The following is a 25,593-nucleotide window of genomic DNA, read 5'->3' on the forward strand; positions in this document are numbered from 1 at the left end:
TCCCTTGCTTGAGCTCTGTCTCTCTGTCAAAAGTAAATAAACATTAAAAAAATTTTAAAAACCACATTGAGATACCACCTCACACTGGTCAGAGTAGCTAAAATTAACAACTCAGGAAACAACAGATGTTGGTGAGGATGTAAAGGGGAACCCTCTTGAACTGTTGGTGGGAATGCAAACTGGTGCAGCCACTCTGGAAAACACTGTGGAGATTCATCAAAAAATTAAAAATAGATTACTCTCTGACCCAACAATAGCACTACTAGGAATTTATCCAAAGGATACAGGAGTGCTGATTCACAGGGAAACGTGTACCCCAACGTTGATAGCAGCACTATCAACAATAGCCAAATTATGGAAAGAATCCAAATGTCCATCAACTGATGAATGGATAAAGAAGAGTGGTGTAGGGGCGCCTGGGTGGCGCAGTCGGTTAAGCGTCCGACTTCAGCCGGGTCACAATCTCGCGGTCCGTGAGTTCGAGCCCCGCGTCAGGCTCTGGGCTGATGGCTCAGAGCCTGGAGCCTGTTTCCGATTCTGTGTCTCCCTCTCTCTCTGCCCCTCCCCCGTTCATTCTCTGTCTCTCTCTGTCCCAAAAATAAATAAACGTTGAAAAAAAATTTAAAAAAAAAGAAGAGTGGTATATATATATGTATATATATATATATATACATACATATATATATATATACATACACACACACAATGTAATACTACATGATGAAGAAGTAGTGATGAAAAAGAACGAAATCTTGCCATTTGCAACAACGTGGATGGAACTGGAGGGTATTATGTGAAATAAGTCAGAAAGACAGATACATGTTTTCACTCCTGTGTGGAATTTGAGATACTTAATAGAAGACCATAGTGGAAGGGAAGGAAAAATAAGTTACAAACAAAGAGGGAGGCAAACCATAGGAGACTCTTAAATACAGAGAACAAACTGAGGGTTGGTGGGGGTCGGGGTTTGAGGGGGCAGGAAAAATGGAGCACTGGGTGTTGTGTGTAAGCAATGAATCATGGGAATCTACTACTGCAACCAAGACTACACTGTATCCACTGTATATTAGCTAACTTGACAATAAATTATTTTTAAAAATCTAGATCAATAGGATCACAGAGTGGTGTATTTCTGTTAAGGGATAATTTCATTTCTGAGAACTTGAGAACTTTGGTGCTTTTCCTCAAATGTAAGATTATTCATAATAAACTATGAGTGTCTGTATATTCTTTTTTCTTTCCTTGATTTTTAAGTCTCTCCTTCATTTCTTGCTCAGTAGATCTCTTTCCATTCACTTGTGTCTTCTCTTATTTTATAATTCCTTTTCTTGGCATACATAATAGTAAATGATAAACCAAATTTGAAGTAGCCACTGGCAAATCAATTTAGGTTTTATAAAGAAGCAGTGCCTATATGTTCGGGATGCAAATCAAACAAACAAACAAACAAAAAACCAACAGACAATAAATAAATAAATTAATTAATTAATTAAAATAAAACTACCCACAAAAAAACAAACAAAACAACAAAACAACAACACACAACAAAAACTCCTGGCCTATGCAATAAGTACTGAGGAATGTTTATCAGTTTCCTAGGGCTGCTTCAACCCGTTACTACAAACCGGGAGGCTTAAAAACAACAGAAATTGATTCTCAAAGTTTTGGAAGCTAGAGGTTTGAAATCAAGGTGACCGCAGGGCCATGCTCCTCTTGAAGGCTCTAGAGAGGAGTCTTTCCTTGCCTCTTCCCAGAATCTGGTGGTTGCCAGCAGTCCTGGCCATTCCTTGACTTGTAGATGCATCACTGCAGTCAGTCTCTGCCTCCATTGCCAGGTGGCCCTGTGTGCGTTGTCAGTTCTGTGTCTCTTCTGTTCCTGTGAGGACACCACTCGTTTTGGATTAAGGGCTCACTCTACTCCAGGAGAACCTCGTTTTAACATAAGTAATTATATCTGCAATTACATCCCGTTTCAAATAAGTTCTGGGGTTCTACAGGTTAGGACTTATACCATGTCTTGGGGGGACACAATTTAACCCATAACAGGCTGCTAACGTGTAAGTTAACATTAATTTCCTTTCTTATTCTTTAGGGGTTTGAGTTTGTGCTGCTATTACTTAAAAAAAAAACACACACATGAAAAATAGCCATAAAATACAATTATCTTTATAGTGGAAAAAAATAAGTGGGTTCTTGAAAATTTATTTAATTAGTATCTACTTATGCCTGGAGCTAGGTATTGTGGAGGAAAATACAAAAGGAATAAAATTGCATCAACATCACCAGGCAACTCATTAGAAATGCAGATTCTCAGGACCCACCTAAAGAATCAGAATCTGCCTTTTGGCAAGCACTCCAGGCTGCAACAAAGATGAAAATCCCCAGGGCAGGATTCTTAACTGTTGCATATTAGAATCACCTGGAGATCTTTGGGAAAATCTCAATGCTCAGGATGTACCCATGAAAATTAAATAGAAATTTCTGGAACTAGGATCTGGGCAACAGCATTAAAAACCAAAACAAACCCATGTGATTCCGATGTACAGCCATTAACATTGCTTCTCAAAGTTTAAAGCACATACATATTGCCTGGGGCTCTTGCTAAACTGCAGATTCTGATTCATTAGGTCTGGGGTAGAGCCTGAGAATCTGCATTTCCAACCAGTTCCTAGATGATATAGATGCAATTTTACATCTTGTTTCCTCAGCAGTGCTTAGCTCCAGGTACAAGTATATGCTAATTAAATAAGTTAAATAATTTTTAAAGGCAAAATTGTCTAATTACAGAATTAGTAAATATTTCAGACATGAAGGAAGAAATAGTCTCTAGCAATGTTTAATTTGTAAGTACTTCAAAGAGATTTTTTTCCCCCTTCAAACTTGAAGAAGGCAAAAACACTTCAAACAAGATGTCTTTTGTTTTCTCAGGATTCTCTATGAGAAAATAGACTCAATAAGAGATAACAGCCTGGCTGTTTTCCTGTTCCTCTCACACAGTTGCTTCAAGTTTCTTTATTAGGTTCCCTGGGTACAACACTCGGGGATTGTTCCCAGAGTGTATTAAGTTCCTGTGGAGTGATTATTTCATTATGACCCATGTACACAGACCAATGTTTTGCTAAACAATAGATCACCCCAAATTCTTGATTAAGGTTCATGGCACTAAAGCATTGTTTTCTGTTTCACTGGTAACACATTCCAGATTTGTGTGAGGGATGCTATTTGGGACAAGTGCTATATATGATTTCTCAGTTCCTGATCAAACTTTAAAGCATTTGTTGATTAAAAACAATATGTCTTAGAAACAGAATCCGTTGCAGGCAATCACAGACTTTGGTGTGGTGTATTTGATTTTAGACATTCTAGAAGTGAGAGTGTAAAACTATAAAACTCTCTATGGCTGTGATTCATTCTTCCCTCACCCTCACTGCTCCAAAACTTCATGTCTCTTCTTGTTTCTTTTTTTCCTTCTCATTTTAAAGGCACTTCTGCCTAAAATCTGCCTTAAATCAAGGATTGTGTGATTCATATAGTTTTATAAGAGATTGAAACTAGATCTAATAATAATCTACGCAGCTCTATGTATTCAAATAAAGTGCATGCTTTGCACTGAAGGATTCTCCATCCTTCCCTCTCTCCTCTGATTCTCCTTCCATCCCTCAAGGCATTTCTCCAAATTATTCTGTTTGTCTAGGTACCAACATCTGGTATTCTATCTGTTCTAGGTACTGAGTACAGAGCTTAAGTACACTGTGATGAATAAAACACACCGTTCCCTGAAACCTTTCTGAGTTTTCCTTTTTGCTGAACTCCACATGTACTTTTAGTGAGTACAATGTCACTTAGGATTAAATTGCTGTCTAATTTTTTCCTGTGAGTTATTTTTGAATTGCTAAGTAGATCAAAGGCTTGTTGACGATTTTGCATTGATGTTCACAAAGAAAATGCATACCTGGACTGCTGAAGAGGCTCTGGAAAATGACAGGGGGTTCCTGTCCTAACTTTCAGGGTCATGGAAGGCTCATTGGAGAAGACATTTAAACTGAGTAGGGTGAGTGGGAGTAGTCAGGTGAAGAGTGAAAGTGGGGAAAGTGCGGCAAAATGTCAAGCCCTGTTTCATATTCAAGAAGTGGTATCTACAAAGAGAAGAGAAGGTATGGCATATCCAAAAAGTTGCACGGATGATTCAGAATCACCAAATATTAACTGCAAGAGGGTAGAAGTGAAAAGGAAGTATACCGTAAAAACATACAGGGGACAATACAAACATAGCTTAGGTGTCAAATTGTGCTATAGACACAAACTCCCATAACAAGTAAGAGTTTAAGAGTTGCTCGTTTTCCACCGACTTTACACAGCTAACAAAATGCCATGAGAGAGACCAGAAACCAGTGAGAGTCAGGGTGGTGTTCATAACAGACAGAAAATTTGGGGCTGATTTAGATAGCCAGAGAGGAGGGGGACAGCACTTCTGGCCAGAAGACAGCCCAAACAAAGGCCCAGTGGTTTGTAGTCATGTTTTAGGGGACTGCCTAGTACAGGGATTTCTGCTTAATGGTAAATGACATACACATTTTCCTAATGATACATTGTCATGGCTGAAACAGGAACACAAAACCAGTGACTGCCCATTTAACTACCCATTTCCTAGAACACAAAATTATTGATTATGCCTGGAGGTCCATTTTCTTGAGTCACCGAATACATACATTTTCTTCACCTTTTTATTATTTTTCATGAATAATCATGTAGCACTGACATGATATATATATATCCAAGTTTGTACCTATGTAGACCGAGGACATTATACAAAGAACAGTGAGTTATTATTGAAATAACAATGATCTTATCTTCCTTTATGTCATCATATCTATTTGGGTCTCAGAAATATTATCATCATGATCATTATTATTACTCTTAGGACTTCTTTTAGATACTATTTTTAAAGTTCTTTTTATGCTCACAACACTCTGGTAAGTGTTTTCCAAGTTGTAAGAGATGCAAAGCATTTCTATATGTCTAGCATCCCTTCCTTCTTCAGAAATGATTTCACTACTTGATTGTGTGTGTGTGTGTGTGTGTGTGTGTGTGTGTGTGTGACAGAGAGAGAGAGTTTGGAGGATCAGCCATTATTCATTTTGACTTTATACAGTCCACTCTGTGCATCCACACCACTGCCCCTTTCTCCCTGTAGGCTTTGTGGTGGTGGTAGCCATGGCCTAGATGAGTCCACAGTGACTGGTGGGCACACATCCCAAGATGGACTGAGCCATGCCAGGGCCGAGACTCTCTCTGGAGTGTTTGGAAAAGAAGTGATCTCCTTTTGGTGGGGTCCTTGTGTGTAAGAACCATTGAAATCTGAAGCTGACCACACCAACTGGCTACCATGAGATAAAGACCTACCTAACAGTGAAGTCAACACACAGGGAAGCAGAACCAAGAGGAGTGGGAGCAACAGCATCCTCAAGACATTAAATTCTGAAGCCAGCCATTTCTATAGGGAACATTCTTCTGGGCCTTTTGGTTATGTGGCCCAAGAAATTCCTGCTTGTCCTTGTTAAGCTAGTTTGATTTAGGCTTTTGTTCCTGGTCACTGAAGCAGGCACAGAATTAAAAATACCAAACAAACAAACTAAAAAGCTCCTGTTTTTAACCACCAATATTTCCAAGGATGTGTGCTGGTGAAATGCTGTGAATAAATTTAAAATAGAACCACTCTCCCCCTACCCCCTCCTCCCTTCTGCCAGAATTCTTCCAGGCCTCGCAGGTGGGATCAAGGGTTTGAGGCACTCTCTCAACCCAAACTCCAACCAATACAGGGTCCAGCCTCTTTTTGTTTGAAACTGGTGAGCAAACGTTTCCAACACCAGGTGAGAAGCCTGCTGGTACCAAAAATAGTTTCGCTTATTTCTATTCAGGGCTGAAATTGACGAAATGGCCCCCTCCGGTGGTTAGAGCAGCTGCTATGTTCTCCTTGAAGAAGCTTCCTTAGGTAGGAGACCTAAAATGAACCTAGTGGACTCAGAGTCTACGGTCTCCTAACACTTACCGTGTTGGTAAAAACTGTACAGACTAGAATGCAATGACAATGGTATGGCTAAGGTGGCATCACTCAAGAAATCCCAAGTTTGAATGATTTCTAAATACTAGGGTGGAGTTCCTTATATCCTGAGTGTTAATTTCACACTCCTTCACAAGGCAAAGCTCATCAAGTTTTCAGCAGCATACATGAAATAAAACAACTGTAACCCAGTAACTAGCTAACCTATGGTCAGTCCCTGACCTGAAGAAGGGCTAGATTCAAATGAAGGTACTATATCAGAAGATCAAAAAATGTAGGCTCCTTCAAAGCCCTGCACATTTGGCCTAAATGCTTCCTGGCTTGTTGTTCGATCAGCTGATGGCGAATGACAAGTTATAAATAATCAGACGACCAACATGCTTTGCACTAGAGAGAGATGACCTTTATGTTCACTGTACTTCTATTCTAGTGTTCTCCAGGGAAGCTACCTGGAATTAGAAGAGAATTTACCATGGATGTTAAAAATAACTCCCTTTCTTTTCTGTCTTAAATTTAATGGCACTTAGTGATCCTACAGTTGTTGAAATAATTTTTTAAAACTATTTTCAAAAATATTTTAACTTTCCATTTTGTTGCCAGATTGGCAGGGCCCAACTCCTGTAAAATTACTTACTTAGTTTGAAAAGGCGAGTTTGTAGCTGTCACTGCAGTGCTGAGTTCTTGATCTTTTAATCCTGTTCCGGTTCTAAAATTTTGATAGACATGTATTGTTAATGGGAGAGATACAACTCACACCAAATAGGTAGCATTAATCTCTCTTTTGGAAATGGTCCTCTGGCTTTGAGATACCGGATTCTCCTGGTATTTCTGTCTGCCCTCTGCTGGCCCTTTATCTTCAGCAAGCAGCTTAAACATTGCTCACCCCAGTGCCCTGTCCTTGGCTCTCTCCTCAATACACACCCTTCCCCTGGGCGATTCCATCCAACCTCATGGCTCTAGTGAACCATTTGTGTACTGTGATTTCCTAAATTAGCATTGCTATCAAAAATTTTGAGCTGAGTTCTGACCTCCAGACCTATCCATAAAACTGACTTCCAGACATCTACCTGAATGTCCCATAGAGACTCTAATAGAGTAAAACTGAACTTAGTATGTTTTCTCCTACAACCTAGCTCCGGTTTATTTCATGTTATCAAAACCTGGGAAACATACCAGAATCTCTCCTTTCCCCCTCTTTTTTCAACCAGCCCGTCTCTGTATGCTATATTAGCCACTCCTCTGATGTCTCTGGTATTTGTCTTCTTACTGTCCTCCATGATGTTGCCTTCATTAAGGCATTTGCCATCTCTTACCTGAGCTACTGCAAGAAATTCCACTTTGAACTCAACCTACATGTTACAGCCAGAGTGACTTCTTCAAAATGCAAATCAAATCATGTTCCTCTCCTCTTGACACCCTTCAAGGGTTTCCATTTCATACATATACATTTAAATTCCTTGGCGTATTATAAAAGACCCTTCACGTCTGTCTAATGAGTCTGTATTAGTTGTCTATTGCCACAATAATGCTGGGTAACAACCACAAAATCGCAGACATACTTAGGAAACATTTATTGCTCTCATTTATAGCAGTGGTCTGCTGGGTCACTTTCTTTGTCTTGGCTGGCCTTGGCTGGTCTAGGGTGTACTTAGCTGGAATAACTCGGGTAGCCTGGCTGTGGTCCCTGTGTCCCTCGTCCTCCAAGCAGGCTAGCCTGGGCATGATTTATGGGGATGACAGAGGTGCAAGAGACAGCACAAGCAGAAACATGCAAGGTTTCTTGAGGCCTAAACCCAGATTTGGCACACTATCATGTCTGCTGAATTTTATTTGGCAAAGAATGCAATAAGACTGGCCCAGATTCAGAGTTCAGAAAACAGATTCTGCATATTTAATGAGAGGAACTGAAGATGGGGGTGGGGAACTGGAGCCTTCACTCTTCATCTGAATTCTTCATCTGAACTCTGAACTGAACTCTTCATCTTTGTCTTCACTATTCTACACCTCTATTCTGGCTGTACACATGGATGGCAGTCTCCTGACAATGTCCAGCTCTTTGTATTTCTGTTTTATTTAGCTCTGCTATACCATCTACCCAGGATCCCCCTCTTCCGGCTCCCAGGACTGGCCCCAGTACACACCAGCTTGTCTTTCATGATCTGGCTCTTTCCTGACCTCACTCTGCCTCTTTTGTGAACTCTGTGTAGCCCTTACTAAGACCTTAACTGGTTTTTTTTGTCCTTAATTTTTTGCATGCTGTTTTTCCCCTAGAGATGACAAATCTATACAAAGCAGAGACCTTTCTTAATTACTTTTTTACCCTTACAGATTAGCATAGTCCTTGTTAAATATTAAGCACTTCATAACTCTTGGGTTGTCTAGAAGTTTGGAAATGTGGCAGGTATTAGAAATGTGAGTTATAAAATCTATTCACTTGTGTTTGGATTCACTGAGTTGCTTTTAAAAAAGTAGCTTATAAAGATGATTGGTTTGGGAAATAGTTTGGGGGTAAACATTTAAGAGAAAACTTTTTTGAGGGGACTAGTATATTTTTAACATGGAGAGGTGAACCTGAGAGGGCAGAGACGTTTCCAGCCCCTTTTCTCTTAAAACTCGCCCCAAATAGGGAAACTAAGAAAGAAAAACACTCATACCATTGTGATGAAATGAGATGACATTTATGACCCCAGGGATAGATAGTGATTGGAGCAATGACAAATAACTCATTATAGAGGAGGAAGGTGAACCTAAGTATCCAGAGTACATGTGTGTGTGTAAGCACATGAAAGTTATTATAGGAATTATGGGCTACAAGAGAGCATGGAAGGTAAAGGCTGGAAGATGAAGGGGAGATTGTTGAAAAGTCTGGACAAGGAGTATTAACGAATCCTGGCTTCCTGTACTCACCCATCACTGTCAGATGATCACGTATCCCTCACTCCCTCAGGAGAGGTTTGTTGTCTGGAGAAACTGAGCTAGAGAGGTTTAGGGCTTGGGGCCCAGCAGAAGAAGGGTGGAATACTAAGCTGAAAACAAGAGAGTGTTGATCTGCCTGAGGAATGGTGAGCCTCGGCCCCTTTCCCCCAGGACAGCTCCAGAGTGGCAGTCAGGCTCATTTTTCCTTAGGCTGAGGATCCTTCCCTGGAGAACCTAAACTTCTCCAGATACGGACATTTGGAGCCCATGAAGCACAACTGATTGAGTCCCCTACAACTCCCCCACACTCTACACCTCTCCAAGCCCCACTCATGCATATGGAGCTTCCAGTAAGTTGAACCTCGGGAAAGCCCAGAGTGGGACACCTAAGGAAGCACTGACTCTCCTCGTAATGTGCAATGTGCGCCTATCGCACTTGTGCAACTCGGAGTGTATGTGCGCTGCCTTACATTTTGTGTCCCAGGCATTTTGCTTGCTTACTCCAAGCTCTGGCTTCCAGCCAGCTTTATAATGCCCCAATATTAAATATGCATAGACAATCAAGGATCGCCAGATATTTAAAGGAAGCTTCTAATATCCAAGAGAGATCCCACAATAAAGAAAAAAAAAAACCCTCAGGAAATGGAGATAATGCAAGGAGAATGAAAAAACTTCAAGGGAACTATAATTTGAACATCCTTGCAGACAGAGAAAAGAAATGTTGCATTTTTTAAAGGAAAAGGAAGTGGCATAATGAATAAAGGAAAATGAAGATAATATAAACTTGATCTTGGATATTAAAAATATGATGGCAAAATAAAAATTACAGGGAAAGTTGGGCGTGCCTGGGTGGCTCAGTCAGTTAAGCATCTGACTCTTGATTTTGGCTCAGGTGATGATCTCACAGTTTGTGAGTTTGAGCCCTGCACTGGGCTCTGCATTGATGCACAGCTTGGAGCCTGCCTGTGATTCTCTTTTTCTCCATCTCTCTCTGCCCCTTTCCTGCTCATTCTCTCTCTTTCTCTGTCTCTCAAATAAATAAACTTAAAAAAAATTACCGGGAAAAGTTGGTAGATAAAATTGAAACATATCCTGAAAAGGAGAACAAAAAGAAAGAAAGAAAAAAGGGACGATAGGAAAGAAATGATAAGAAAACCAGAGTCAATCTGGAATATTCAATATCTGATTAATAAGGGTTCCAAATAAGGAAAGGAAATTATCAAAAGTATAAGAAAATGTAAATGCTCAGGGTTTATCACTGAAGAGTTCTGATTCAGGAGGTCAGTAGGGTTGAATTAATGGATTCATTTTATACCTTTCCAGCTTCTTTGGAGCACACAGTATGAAATACTAAGGCAGAATTCCAGAACCGATGAACCATTATTGGAAGCTGTTTGATTTGAAATGTAGAGGTTGCTTGTGGGAAGAGGGTGTAAGGATGAGGATAACTATGCTTTAAACTTATTCTGAAAGTGGAAAACGGCTACACGTTAGTGTTCAGTGATTACAGGAAGTGGAGACAATGCAGCCGCTAAATGAGTCCCTTAAATATTGACATGACTGATGCTAAACAAGTGTGACTTGTGTAGTAGGAAGTGGGAGAGAAAGCAAAAATAGACCAAAGCAAACATTTGCTCAAGATAAATGAAGAGAAATACATCCGCTCTGTGTTCCTCTTCCACCTGTGAGAACATGGCCATGAGCTCCTGACAAGTTTTTTTTTTTTTTTTTCCTCCTCACGTTTCTATTGTAATGTCCATGGTTGTGATTTAGGACATTCTAACGACTTTTATTTGTGCCTGTCTGTCTGACTAAATGCTGGATAAATATTTGATGTTTACATTGTCACAACTCTTCAGGGATGACGCTTAGTGCTCTCCTTCATCAGAGACTAGAAAGATGTACTCAGCGGTAGAGTCTCATTAAGATTACCTTTGAAATGCAGTCTCGAGTGAGGGGTTCCATTCTAAAGGTTATGGAACTAGGTATAGATTACTACAGAGCTCATGGGAGAAATAGAGGCTATCGCTTAGATAATTTAAAAAGATAATTTTTCTGAAGTTTCTGATAATTGAGGCAAAAGTCAGTAAAGTCTGAAGTAGCTAGGTGATTGCTTAGTTCTCTACTGTGCCTTTTATGTGGGCAGCTGGGGAGTTTAAAAATTGCTGCAGAGAATTCTCAAAGGAATGGAGAGCACATAAAAGAAGTTTCTTTTGTCTCTTTTAATAAGTGAGGAAAATGTGCCATAACAATGAATTCACCCAAGCTATATGGAATGTGAGGTAAAAGATTTTTCTCTCTAAAGTAACATAATTTGTGATATCCCATCTCTACTGATTGAGGAAATATTTCTAGAGACATGTTAGGTAAAATTGGTGGAAACACATTGAGAAAGGTCCATTCTTATTGTTTTTGTCTATCTTCACCGTGCTAAATAGATGTATTTAGAATTAGATTGAATTTTTATTTTGTTTTATTTTTATTTTTTAATTTTTTAAATGTTTATTTTTGAGAGAGAGAGAGAGAGAGACAGAGAGTGAGTTAGGAGGGGCAGAGAGATGGAGACACAGAATTCGAAGTAGGCTCCAGGCTCTGAACTGTCAGCGTAAAGCCCAACGGGGGGCTTGAACTCATGACCCGTGCAATCATAACCTGAACCGAAGTCGGACACATAACTGGCAGAGCCACCCAGGAGCCCCTACATTGAATTTTTAAGAAAATTAAAACTATAGGCGCTCACTCAATGAAATGATAAAAATTCATATTCTCTATTTGACTTTCTACTAATTTTTATTTAGAGTACACTCTCCTTTAAGATTGTGTACCTAACAATGAACAATGTATTGGTGGTGTTGTTAATACTTCTTTGGAAATACACAGTGGTAAGCAGAAATATTCTGTAATAAATACTATCAGTAATAAATACATTCAGTAATAAATATATTGGAAATACTGTCCTAATATGAAATCATGAAACTTAAGCAAATTTTCAAGCCAGCAATTGCTGTAGTAAAGCAAAATATTACAGCTGACCCTTGAACAACAGGGGGTTAAGGGCGTGTAGTTGACCCCATGCAGTCAGAAATCCATGTATAACTTGTGTATAAATCCCTGAAACTTAACTGCTAACAGAGGCAGTTGGTCAACACGTATTTTGTATGTTGTATGTATTATATACTACCTTCTTACAATAAAGGAAGCTAGAAAATAGAAAATGTTATTAAGAAAATCTTAAGGAAGAGAAAATACATTTACAGTACTGTACTATATTTATCAAAATAAATCCACATGTAAATAGATGTGCACGGTTCAAACAGGTGTTGTTCAAGGGTTAACTGTAATTGCCTATGGCATAAAGTCAGGAACCCTCGGTCATCTGAAAACTTCTTCAGGTAGGATTATTCAGCAGCCTCCTACATAGAGCTTGCACCAGAATGTAAATCTGCAAGATACTTTCTCAAGAAGTTCTTGCTTTGAAAACAAATGCCAGCTGAACCCAAAATAGCATGCTAGTGAGATAATTGATTTGCTTTCTGGAACAAGCCCCTTTTCACAGACTCATTACAAATAGTTCGGGGGAATGGCAGGGGTCCTCGGACCACACTTTGAGTAGCACTAGACTCAAGGAAGAGGTAGTAATGACAGTGAACTAGTGGGGCCACCATTAGCCAATGCAGAGTTCTGAGCCTCCATGGAACTAGAATGAGTTCGGTTGCATCCTGTGTTTATCTGCTTAACTTACGGCATCATTATCTATTGCATAAATCAAAGTGCCTACTCTAAAGAAGCTCAATATTTCCCACATAAGGTGAGAGAAATGGTTCTGAAATAGAGAATCCTGGCTTACATCCTGGCACTTTCTGGAACTGTGGTATGAAAAGAAAAAGCAGGCTTATGTTTGAATTATGGGAGCTTTGGTAATTAGGATGGACTGGGGAAGGAGTGCCATAGTGAGGTGAGTAGCATAGGCCTGAAAACTAGACCATTTTGGTTTGAGTGATAAAAGGGCTGTACTTAGAGGGCTGTTGTGAACAATGGAAGTACTTAGCACAGCCTGGCACACAGTGCTCAGTAGATGGCACCTCTATTATTAGGATCAGCTTTACAAGGAAGCAGATACATATGTGAAGTCATTGGATGTTAACTGGAAGAGTATCTATTCACAATACATGAAATGCCATGTTAAATTATAGTTTCTTCACGTCTTAAATCCTGTATAGTCTTCCAAAAGCCAATTTTAAAATGCAGATACTCTGGTATCTTCTTATCTTTGGCTAGCATAAATAGAGGTCAGTCTAATTTTCTATTATGTCATTTGCAAATTTTCAAAATAATCATTTCATTCATAACTGTCAAAGAAGTATCTATATTTCTGAAAAAGACACATCTGACGAAACTCATTAGGAATTAGCTTATGTCACAGTGTTTCCCATATTATGTTTCATTTTGTCATAGTGTCTATGACATATGCTGTTTCAAAAACGAAGAAAAAAAATCATACCAAATAAAGTTGGGATACACACATCCAAAGGTTCATGAAGCACATCAATGTTTTGTTTTGTTTTGTTTTGTTTTTTTTCAACGTTTATTTATTTTTGGGACAGAGAGAGAGAGAGCATGAACGGGCGAGGGGCAGAGAGAGAGGGAGACACAGAATCGGAAACAGGCTCCAGGCTCTGAGCCATCAGCCCAGAGCCCGACGCGGGGCTCGAACTCACGGACCGCGAGATCGTGACCTGGCTGAAGTCGGACGCGTAACCGACTGCGCCACCCAGGCGCCCCATCAATGTTTTAAAGGCCTGAAACAGTTTTACAGAGGAGAAACCTTTGTCTGTCCTAGTGTTACCCAAACCAGTTTGATCAGAGACAACTTTTGTTAGGGAGCATCTATTCATATGCCATGGATGACGGCATAATTGAAAGACCACATGTTGCTTAAGGGATTAGTTCCCAAACTTAATAGTTAACTGAGAAATTCAGACTCTTTCGGAATAACACATAGATTAGGTACTTGGAACAAGAGGATAGGAAGAGAGGATCTTACAAGTGGAGGCACAGGAATGATTGTGAACTCTGTCCTGCATGGAAAGAACAGAGCAGAGAGACCTTCCACCTAGTTCCAGTGTATTTACATATGAGCCACTGAGCCACTGAGGCCATATGAGCCTCTATACGCTTCACCTAGTTAGACCTCAGTTTTCCCTCTATCATTTGGGGGGGGGTAAGGCAAGAAACTTTTTAGGGTGTCATCTAGATCAGTTCTCCTAGACTTCAGTTTAATTTTGTTTTGGAAAAAATGCATGCAGGATGTTTCTTCATTGATTGAAATACTGGTGGTGTGAATTTGTTTTACCTGCTTAGAGGTTTTAATTTTCTTTCAAGGATTCTAGACTGCTCCAGAGGTCAATAAAAATGTTTGACAGAAAGCATTTCAGTAAGTTTTTGTACTTTGAAAATCATTACTTGTTATAGCTCAAAGTCTCCATCCAGATATGACATATTAAATAAAAAATTGAGTTAATATTAAGTTTTTAAAAAAATGATGGGGGTTATTTTAGTGGCTAGATCAACTCATGATTTCATTGCTTCATCTTTTATGTCCACTCAGCTTAATGACAAATTGAATGAATCTTTAAACAATGGAAGAACTAGGAGATGCCTCATGCTCAGTGGCTAACTGGAATAATTCCATAAACCAGCAATTGTATTTCACTAATGTGTTCACTGTTGACTCAGGTTATCATAGTCTAAGGGTGGGATTAATGTATTTTCACAAAACCAGGCCTGCATGTCAGGTGGTCAACTTTTGTTATGAGATGAGCTGGAGAGGATTCAGAAGCTTTGTGGACTTAATAGCCATAAAGTGAGTTGGCTGACAAAGGTAGAGAATAAAAAGAGAGATCTAGATCTCTAAAAAGAGATTACTAGCCTCTGTATAATAGCTATGCATATCACTGGGTTTTTAGAAGTAGCAGGTGGTCATGAGTCACTGTTTTTAAACTTGCTCAATTTTCTGTTGCATAAGGAAGGTATTTTGGTAAAATACATGGTTATATTGCAAAATAATTATTCATCCATTATAGCAATTCCAATGATACTGCCTTCTTTGGACATAAAACATATATCAATATTGCTTATAGCCAAATTGAACACTGATTACTACAACAATTATTTTTGCACTCAACAACTTGGGTTTTCCCCTCCTTTTAATTCCTGTAGGAGAAAAATACTTTCTGTCAAATCAAAGATTTTTTTTTTATTATTTTTATGACAGCATGATTATACAGAACATGAAGTGTCTTCTTTTACCAAGTAGGAAGTACTTTGAACTTGTTGGATAATGACATGTCAGTAGTTATTTTTGATGAACTCCTCAAGAACACTCAATAGATTTGAATTAAAATTCTTTACTAATTTTCATTTAATATTCATTCTTTAGAACTGCAGTCAGCCTGGAGAAATAAAATCTTCACTCTAATGATCTTTCATCTTTCTAATTTAATTGATATATGTCTGTTATCTTCAAATCTCCAAGGGGATAACCATACCTGACCTTAGACAAAGGACACTGGGATTTGATACCTTGATGGTAGCATTTAGAGGAGGTGGTGCTTTTATTTTTAATTTTTTTTAATGTTTATTTATTTTTGACAGAGAGAGAGAGACAGAGCGTGAGCGGGGGAAGGGCAGAGAGAGAGGGAGACACAGAATCCGAAGCAGGCTCCAGGCTCCGAGCTGTCAGCACAGAGCCTGATGCGGGGCTCAAACTCACAGACTGCGAGATCATGACCTGAGCCGAAATCAGACACTCAACCAACTGAGCCACCCAGGTGCCCCAAGAAGGTGGTGCTTATTATTCAGTGCTAACATGTGTATAGCTCACAGAGAATTCATTTCTCTATGATCTTCTAAGAAATACTGCTTAATTTAGCAAAACTGTCATTTTTCCAATTGTACCTCTTTTTTTTTTGCTACATGTTAAATTGTATTTGGACCTTTATGACTAAATAAGACAACGATTTCAAATAATGACTAAATAAGACAAGTGGCAAGGAGGTAAGTGATAAGCACACTTTTTTAGAAAATGAAGCACACATTTTTCATTAAATGAAAATAAAGGAGTTTAAAAAAGGAAAATCAAACTAGCTAAGATGAAGAAATACGGTCTGAGGAAGCTCTAAGGTCTAAGACACAAAGGAAATCTCCATCTTTAAAAAAAATGCCAAAGACTTGCTTTTATGTAAGCTTTTGAATTAAGAATAGAGTCCAAATGCAATGCAAAAACAAAAAAAAATCCGTTTGGAAATGTTTGAGGAAATACGTGGAGACATAGCCTTCAATTTTCATAGTAGTTTGGAATTTTAATACAAAACATGTATTCTTAAATGTGCAGTTTGGAGCAGGAGAATGTGCCGAGGATTAAAATTTTCTATAGCACAGCCTTGGACCACAGGGAATAGAAGACCTGTATTTTGCCATTTCTCCACCCCTGAGTTTTGTCACCATGTACAAATCGTGTCATCTGAGTGGCCTTAGCTTCCCCTCAGCTACAAAGTGACAGGAGTCTAATGACTATTTCATTGATCTTTAAGGCCATTTTCACCCTATTATTTAAAAACTTTATGATTTCTGTGGCTAGTTTTTTCTTTTAGACACTATTTTTCTGATCATAGCTCATTTGAGATCTAATATTTTAGCACTTAACATATGGTGTCCTTTCAATTGTCTGAAGAAATATAGAAAGGCTTACTGCACCTTTAGGAAGGCTCATTTTTAATATCCTCAACATTTGAGGAATTGAATATTACCAGACACAGGCTAGATCTTGCACTAAGCCTTTGTAACATTTTGCCATTTGGAAAGTTTTATCATTGAAGCCTTTTTGTGTGGGTTTCAGGAAATGGGGTTAAAATCCTTGGAGAATAACAGAACCACAAAGGGGTAAAATAACTTCAAACCACCACCATCAATCCTGACAAACACCTTATACTTCCAGAAATTTCTCACAAACTGCTTCACAGACACAGGCCTTGATCTCATCATCATTCCAGGAAAAAACAAATGCAACGTGCATGTTTGAAATAAGTTTGCGACTTAATCACGACTCCTTAGATAGTGCTTACGTTAGGGAAGCTCAAGTGTGAAAAACAAAGAGGATTTCCTTTGATTTGACAGGACAAATCAGTTTATAGAGTAAATCCATTGATGAGGAAGAGAAAACAAGCCTCCTTGACCCTGGCTGAACTTCCTCATGCTATTCCCCCCCAGGAGTGAGGAGAACAGATTCCCAGCAACACAGCCAATGACAGTGGCAGCCGTTCCAGGAGCCCAGTGGAAGTGGCCCCGGGAAGGACCACGTGCACACACCCACGTTGGCAAGGCAATGAGTGGGAAGACAATACGTGCTGCAAAGCATCAAGTGGCCTTGCTGTCCCTGTAGGCTTCTTCCTCTGTTACATAATATCCTATGAAGGCTTCAACAGGAACGCAAATAGCATTTATTCAGTTGTGAACTGTAAGCCGCTTGGGTACTTTCTGCACTGGTAACATGGAAGGAGGGCTAGTGAATTTCAGCTATGACCATGATACAGATGCCAGGATTACATAGCCAAATGAAAATCACAAACAATGAGTGTTTCTGCATCAAGTCTTTTGCTGTGACTTCCTCCAAACTATCCAACTTGATTACTCAGCTTCACCCCCTTTCTCTTCATTGGTTTATAAGATTCAAAACTCTCTTTATGTTCAGGGAGAGTCAGAAAAGACAGGAGGCAGAAAAAGGTCCTAGAAAGAAGAAAAGGAGCTAGATTATCTCTAAACTGGACAGCTGGGACAGAAGTTTACAAGAATTATTTGTTTAAAAAAGTACTCTTTATGAGTCAGACTAATTTAAATCAATTTTAAAAGCAGGACAGTCATATTCATTAAGTTACTCAACAAATATTAACTGCTCCAGTGCTTGCTACAGCCTGAAGAGGAACTTGCATCTAAGACCCCTTCTCTCTCATTTCTGAACAAGTTCAACACCTCACTGGCCTTCCCTTTGGGTTCAGCGACCACAAGGAACCCTACCCTTCAAACCTCCCCACCCCATATGCTGTTACCTCTGCACATCTTCCCAGGCTGCTGTCCTGAACTTCCCTGGCTCTTATTGTTTCACAGACTCTTTGCTTCTGACCCTGGTTTGGGTCTCATTCTTATCTTCTACCATTTCCTTAAAGTTGACGACTAGGTTAGCAACCCATGAAATACGTTCTCCTTAAAACTTGGGTAATCAGATGATGAGGCTAGGAGAAAGGGAGAGTCCAAAAGAAAGTTCAAGCCAGGTTTCTGGTGCCAGCCAGAAGGGTCTGGTGTCAGACAGTATGGTTGTCTTTGCCATACTGGAGAACATTGAAACTCAGGAATAGGTAGGTATTTCACTTGGTTGAATCAAATCTTTCTTTGTAGATAATGAACTCACTACTGTAAATACATTCTCCTCAAAAACCTCTGAATTAGAGGGCACCTGGGTGGCTTAGTCGGTTGAACGTCTGACTTTGGCTCAGGTCATGATCTCATGGTTCATGGGTTTGAGCCCTGAGTCGGGCTCTGTGCTGACAGCTCAGAGCCTGGAGCCTGTTTTGGATTCTGTGTATCCCTCTTGCTCTGCCCCTCCCCTATTCATGCTCTGTCTGTCTCTCTCTCAAAAATAAATAAACATTAAAAAGAAATAAAAACAACCTCTGAGTTTTTCCTCTCTGCAACATTCTGCTGCTTGCACTTGTAAAGGATCTGCTCCACCGTAAACATCAAAGCACTCAGGCTGCCATGGACTGAATTGTGTTCCCACAACTCACATGTTGAAGCCCTAACTCCCAACGTGATGGTAGTTGGAGATGGGAGCTTTGGGAGATAAATGGGTTTAGATGAGGTCAGAGGATGGGGCCCTCATGATGGAATTAGTGCCCGTATGAAAAGACAGCATAGAGAGCTTGCTTTCACTCTCTCCACCTGCACACACTGGGGAGAGGCCCTGTGAAGATACAGTGAGAAGGTGGACATTTGCCATCCAGGGAGAAAGCTCTCACCAGACATCAACCCTGCTGTACTTTGATCTTGGACTTCTGGTCTCCAGAACTGGGAGAAATAAATTCCTGTTGCTTAAGCTACCCCATCTATCGTATTTTGTTGTGGTAGCTCGAGTTGACTAAGACACTGACACAGAACTTGGCACACATTAGGCACTGAATGTATATTTACTGAATAAACGGATGAGTGCTTGGTAGTCTCCTTGACTTTTTCTACCCTTTTCTTGGGTCCTGAGCCATAGATTCAGTTGCCTTCTACTCTCACCCTGTAACAACCAGCTCACCCCCAGACTCTTTCACATCCTCCAGCTTTGGAATCTCAGCTGAACCGAAGCCCTGTTTTCCACTTACCTGGGAGAGGAATTTAGACCACTGCACTCTCAATAGCTTACCATTCATCTGGCACATAAATGGAACATTCCTGATGATTGCTTTGACTTGGTTCTGTTAGACGGCTTAATATTCCCCATATACCAAAACTCTCTCAGGTAAATGGCATTCCCTGACCCACCAATGTATGTGGCAATCTTTCTGGACCCTCTTCCTTTTACTAACCTGTTCTTAATTCTGTCCTCTCCTTCCTACATCTTAGCTTTGTCTTCCAGGTACTATTTTAACCTGATCCCTTGATTCTAGGGCTAATTTCTGATCTCTGAGTCCTGATTTATGGCTCCCTCTTGTGGATATTGGTTTGCCCCATCAGTCTTACCTAGCCTGAATTGGCTGTGATCCATCCCATTGGGAAGGGAGGTTGGGTTCCAATAATAAGATTAAGAATATACTGTAATAGAAATATGATTGAGGATTATAAGAGATGTTAGGAATATCTAAATCTGCCTGGGGAAGTCAGGTTAGGCTCTACAGAATTGTGAATTGTGAGGGAAAGTGGGACTTTCTCAGGCAGACAAGAGGAAAAACTAGATCATAGGCACAGTGCACTTTGGTAATCAGGTGGATGAGACTAGCAGAAAGGGAGAGTCCAAAAGAGGGTTCAAACCAGGTTTCTGGTGTCAGCAACTGGGTGCTGTCTCCCATACTAGAGAACATTGAAAGTGAGGAATAGGTAGGAATTTCACTTGGTTTAATAAAATTGTTCTTTACAGATAATGAAACTTACTACTATAAGTTACTATGCTTAAATATTTTAAACACATACTTGAATATTTTCAAATATTATTTATATTCAGATGCTTGGTCAAAATAATATTTTGGCTATTAGTAAAGGAGTTTCTCCAAAATCTTTTGTCAAGATATAATTTTTAGCTTTAGTATATTCTTAGAATAATAAATATATGTATGTATATTCCTCTATAACATAGACTTTTAATATATGACACTGCCTCATTACTCCAAACCAATGAGATTCATTCACTTGTTCATTCAAATAAAATGTGGTCAGTTTCTTTAGGTGCATGCCCTGTGTGATCCCATGATGGTGAAGATCATGATAGTTGGCCCTACTTAGTACGGGTGTATTAGACAATTTGCAGTAGCAATCCTGGTTTCTGTTTTGTAACATTTTGTTTGTTACAAGAGCATTGTTAATAGTTCTTTTTTTTTTTTTAATTTTTTTTTAACGTTTATTTATTTTTTTGGGACAGAGAGAGACAGAGCATGAACGGGGGAGGGGCAGAGAGAGAGGGAGACACAGAATCAGAAACAGGCTCCAGGCTCTGAGCCATCAGCCCAGAGCCCGACGCGGGGCTCGAACTCACGGACCGCGAGATCGTGACCTGGCTGAAGTCGGACGCTTAACCGACTGCGCCACCCAGGCGCCCCAATAGTTCTTTCAAAGTATATTTCATCTTGGAATTGATGGAGTTAATTGTATTAAGGATATCTCTGGCTGTCAGACTGTGCCATCATTGAGCAAGATTATCACAGATTTTGAAATATTTTTTAATGTTTATTCATTTTGAGAGAGACAGAGAGCATGAGCAGGGGAGGGGCAGAGAGTGAGAAAGAGAGAATCCCAAGCCAGCTCCATGCTGTCAGCACTGATGCCTAACCGACTGGGCCACCTAGGTGCCCCAGGTTTTGAAACGTTGACACGTCAAGCACTTAACAAAGTTAAGTACAAAGATATAGTAGAAGAGTAAAGTGAGTTAGTTAAATGTATACTCTTTGAAAGTACTCTATTTCATGTGAATTTTTTTTAGCAGATGATGTAGTTTTACTCCAAATGAGGCAAGTAATCTCTCTAGAAGAGAGGAATATCTCAAAACTAGAGTGTATTATCCATCTTACCTTATCATGACATTGATTTTATTATTTGTACTTAATTTGGAATTGGGAGAAGTTGGGTATCAGAGATTCGTATCACTCACTACTTACTGAAACCTGTAGGACTTAGCAAATTTCATATTATTAGTAGGATAAATAATTTGCCTATGTATTTTGTCTTTTAATTATTTTAGGAAGAAAATAAACCTCAGAGGAAAAGCCAAAGTTGTTTTTATTTTCAGCTAACTTAATTTTTATTAAGGAGAGCTAGCTACCATTTCATTTTATTTTTAACTTTTAAAGTTTATTTATTTTTTAGAGAGGGAGACAGAGAGACAGAGCACAATGGGGGAGAGGCAGAGAGAGAGGGAGACACAGAATCCGAAGCAGGCTCCAGGCTCTGAGCTATCAGCACAGAGCACAATGTGGGGCTTGAACCCACAAACTGTGATATCATGACCTAAGCCTAAATCTGATGCTTATCTGAGCCACCCAGGCACACCATCTTTTTTTTTTTTTTTTGACAATTAAAAAAAAAACTACCATTAAAAAATATTTTTTAATGCTTATTTATTTTTGAGAGAGAGAGAGAGAGAGAGAGACAGAGTGCAAGTGAGGGAAGGACAGAGAGAGAAGGAGACACAGAATCTGAAGCAGGCTCCAGGCTCTGAGCCATCAGCACAGAGCTTGATGCGGGGCTTGAGCCCATGAACCACGAGATGATGACCTGAACTAAAGTCGGACACTTAACCGACTGAGCCACCCAGGTGCCCCTAATGGCTACCATTTTAAATGACAAGGAATTTTATTTGCTCATCAAAACAGTACATAAAGCAAATGAACAGAGATGCTAGGTGCTGCTACAGGGATACTAACTTTGTTTGTTAGCCTCAACTAGATACTGAAGGGACCAACAATGAGAAAATAACTAATTGTGTGTGTGTGTGTGTGTGTGTGTGTGTGTGTGTGTGAGCACGCGCACGCACATGTGCACGGGCACCCCTGCATCTTCCCCCAGTCTTTCATGGATACTCCAAGGAAGGAAGACAATTGTTATTAGGGAGTTTATGGTCCCCAGCACAGGATCTTTTACACATAGGAGGACTCAGTAAATACGTGTTGAGTGAATAAGATTGCATTTGCCAGATAATTTTCTATAGTACAGAAAACAAGTTTCTGTTCCCTTAAAACCAATGCCACCTTCGTTAAAATCTGATTATTATAGTCTTGGCTTTTCATTTGCAGAGATGATGCCTAGTGTCTATTTTTCTGCCAGGCATTATAGCTGGAGCTGATGAAAGAATGGTTAGAAAGACACAGACGATCCCTGCCTTCAAGTGGCTAACAGTCTCATGGGAATGATACATGAAGTGACAGTCATGAAATGCTGTGAAGATAAGGGGAGCCAAATGGCTATGAGAGCAAGAGCAGCCCTTGGCTTTCAGGAAGTAGAGTTGGGATTGGAGTCCCAGGAAGACTTGTAGGGGGCAGGAAGCCCAATACATCTTTACTTTGGTTTCTTCCTTTTTTTAAACTTTCTATGATAGAAATTTTCAAGCATATACAAACGTAGAGGGATGATTCAACAATTATCTACAAAAGACAGTTTTGTTTCATCTGCACTCTCCTCACTACCCCCAACCCCTCAATGGACTATTTTGAATCTAATTCCAGACCTTATGTTATTGTGTCTGTAAATATTTTAGTGTGTTATCTCTAAAGGATAAAGACTCTTGTTTTATTTAAAAACCATGACTATAATAGTATTATCTCACCTAAAAATCAATAATAATTTCTTAATATTTTCAAATATCCAGTCAGATTAAAATTTCAGGTGTCTTGTGATTTTTTTTTAAAGATTCAAACAAAGTCCACACACCGCATTTTGTTGATATCGGAGGATGTTTTGAATGGCATGAGGATCACCCAAGGGAATATGCAACCCATGTAGGTAGCAGCTTCTTGTGTGGTTTGTTCATTGCTTTGTTGTTGTTGTTGTTCACTATTTTGGTCACTCAGTACCTAGAATGGTACTTAACACATAATAGGTTCTCAACAAATACTTGGTGGATAGGTGGATGAATGGGATATGAATGTGTTTCAAGCTGAGGGAGCAAAAGTGAGTGTGAAGGTCTGAAGATCTATGAGATCACAATGTGTGTGTGTGTTTTTCACCAAGTGATCCTCTGACACCAGCTGGGTGTCCTCCAATTCAACTCAGTTCTGCCACTATCTACCCGGAGATAGCATCAGATCCCATAGGCTAAGGACTTAGTCCCAAAGACTGCCTCATCACTTTAGACACCAGTGACAAAGTCAGGTTGTTACCTGTGCTTCTAACCAACTGGCTAAAGATCGGAGGCTCCTATAAGCCCTCTTAGGGTTTGATTAATATGCTAAAGTGGCTCCCAGAACTCAGAGAAACATTCTACTTACTAGACCACCGGTTTATAATAAAAGGATACACATGAGGAACAGCCAAATGGAAGAGATGCCTCACATGGGGCTAGGTAGGTGGGAAAGCATGCAGAACTTCTGTAGTCTCTAAGCAAGCAACTCTCCCCACATCTCCAAGTGATCACCAACCCAGAAGCTTCTGACATCCATCCTTTCGGATTTTTATGGAGGCATCATTACATAGGCACGACTGATTAAATCATTGGCCGTTGGTGATTGGCTCAACCTTTAGGTCCTCTCCTCTCCTCAAAGGAGGAAGTGAAAATTCCAACCTTCTGTTCACAGGGTTGGTTCCCCTGGGAACCAGCCCCAATCCTTAGGGTAATAAAAGTCATCTCATTAACATAATATGAGAATCTTTTCCTCTCTCAACATTTAAGAAACTTTAATGGCTTTAGGAGCTTTGTCCTAGGAATGCAAGAAAGACCAAGTATATATTTCTTATTATAAGGCACAGTATTACAGCAGTACATTTTGGGATTGATCCATTTCATAAGTGGCTGGAGTACAGATTTTGGTTGATGGCAGGAGATGTGACTGAACCAAGGTAGGGGCCAGATCATGCAGTGCTAAGCACAGTGATTAGGAACTTTTAGAGGACTTTCAGGAGTCAAGTTGACATGATCAGGTCCTCATCTTGGAAAGGGTGACTTCCAATTATGCCTGAGGGACTAATAGATCCCTGGCAGATGGTGCCACATTCAAAAAGATATCAATCATGCAATGAAAGTTAATTAAAGAGAAACTAAATGCTTGTTGCAGTGTTATCCCCATAGTTTCTCGACCTTTTGGCTAAGATCAAGTGTATTGCAATGTCCCCCAAAAAGTTCTGGAAGAGATCTCATCCTTAGCATAGTGAAAGTCTTCAGATTTTTCCCCTAAGTCTCTCTCCTGCTAAAATCTGTCCCATGAACTCGGTTCACTCAGGCTGTCTTGAATCCTTCACCTTTTATCTGTTCCTCATCTGTTTTGCTTTCCTGTCCTCTACTATAAATCCAGATAGGCTTCCCAGTTTTCTTGAGCCTAGCAGGCCAGCTAGAAGTCCCCTTAGCAATATGGGAGACAGTTCTATAGGGACATCCATTCTCCATCACTCTTATAGGACACAGACTTCTCTGGGTCCTGCAGTATGTGAATGACAGTGATGTTCTGACTAATGCTTTTTCCCCAAAAGAGTGAAAATCCTAATTATTACACTTGAAATCAGTCTCTTTCTTTTTCCATCAGAACACAACTCTGCCACATACTTGAAAATTCCATCATCACTGCCTTGACAATGTGTACAGTTAATTGGAATGTCACTGCTCAAGTCTCAGAATCTTGCCTGGGTGCCTCCGCATGTGGTAAGCAGCGCCCTGGGGCTCCTTTGTGAACACAGGAGGATGATGCTAGGTGGGAGGGGAGCCAGGCTGGGGAGATGTCAAGCAGAAAGCCACGAGGAGAGTCCCAAGACACTGGTTTCTGGCAGAATTCAGATGTTAGAAATGCATAAAAATGTATCTTCTTGGGATTAAACTTGATTTCTGGGACTGGATTGTTTGGGATGAAATTTACAGAAGTTTGTGGTAAAATAGTGATTACATATCTTGGGCCAGTCACTTTATATTTGTGTATTTTATAGTCTACTAATTTGTATTATTGTATTGAAACCTTAATACTTATTTAAAAATATTATTTAAGCAGTGTGGGCTTCTTGAAATCTTTATAGACCAATAATGAGGGGTTTTTTCTTTTTCTTTTCTAAGCAGCTGCCACCATACTATCTTTGCTTTTATTGGATTCTTTGAAAAGCCTATTTAGAAACTACTTATTTTGAAAAACCTCTGGGAGAACTCTCATACTAAAAAATTCTTAATATCGCTATGA

General features: G+C 39.7%; 1 long non-coding RNA gene across 4 annotated transcripts in view; it reads left to right on the forward strand.

The window, feature by feature from the left end:
* LOC121011848 (uncharacterized) overlaps positions 1 to 25,593 on the forward strand; it is a 145,956-nt gene that overhangs the window by 90,617 nt on the left and 29,746 nt on the right. For all 4 annotated transcript variants that reach the window (XR_005781800.1, XR_005781799.1, XR_005781802.1 and 1 more), the window contains exon 3: positions 24,955 to 25,070. This is a non-coding gene — a long non-coding RNA (uncharacterized LOC121011848). The remainder of the gene's footprint in view (positions 1 to 24,954; positions 25,071 to 25,593) is intronic.

The sequence above is a fragment of the Herpailurus yagouaroundi genome, unplaced genomic scaffold (assembly GCF_014898765.1).
Source record: "Herpailurus yagouaroundi ecotype Mexico unplaced genomic scaffold, PumYag 195, whole genome shotgun sequence".
Classification (NCBI taxonomy): domain Eukaryota; kingdom Metazoa; phylum Chordata; class Mammalia; order Carnivora; family Felidae; genus Herpailurus; species Herpailurus yagouaroundi.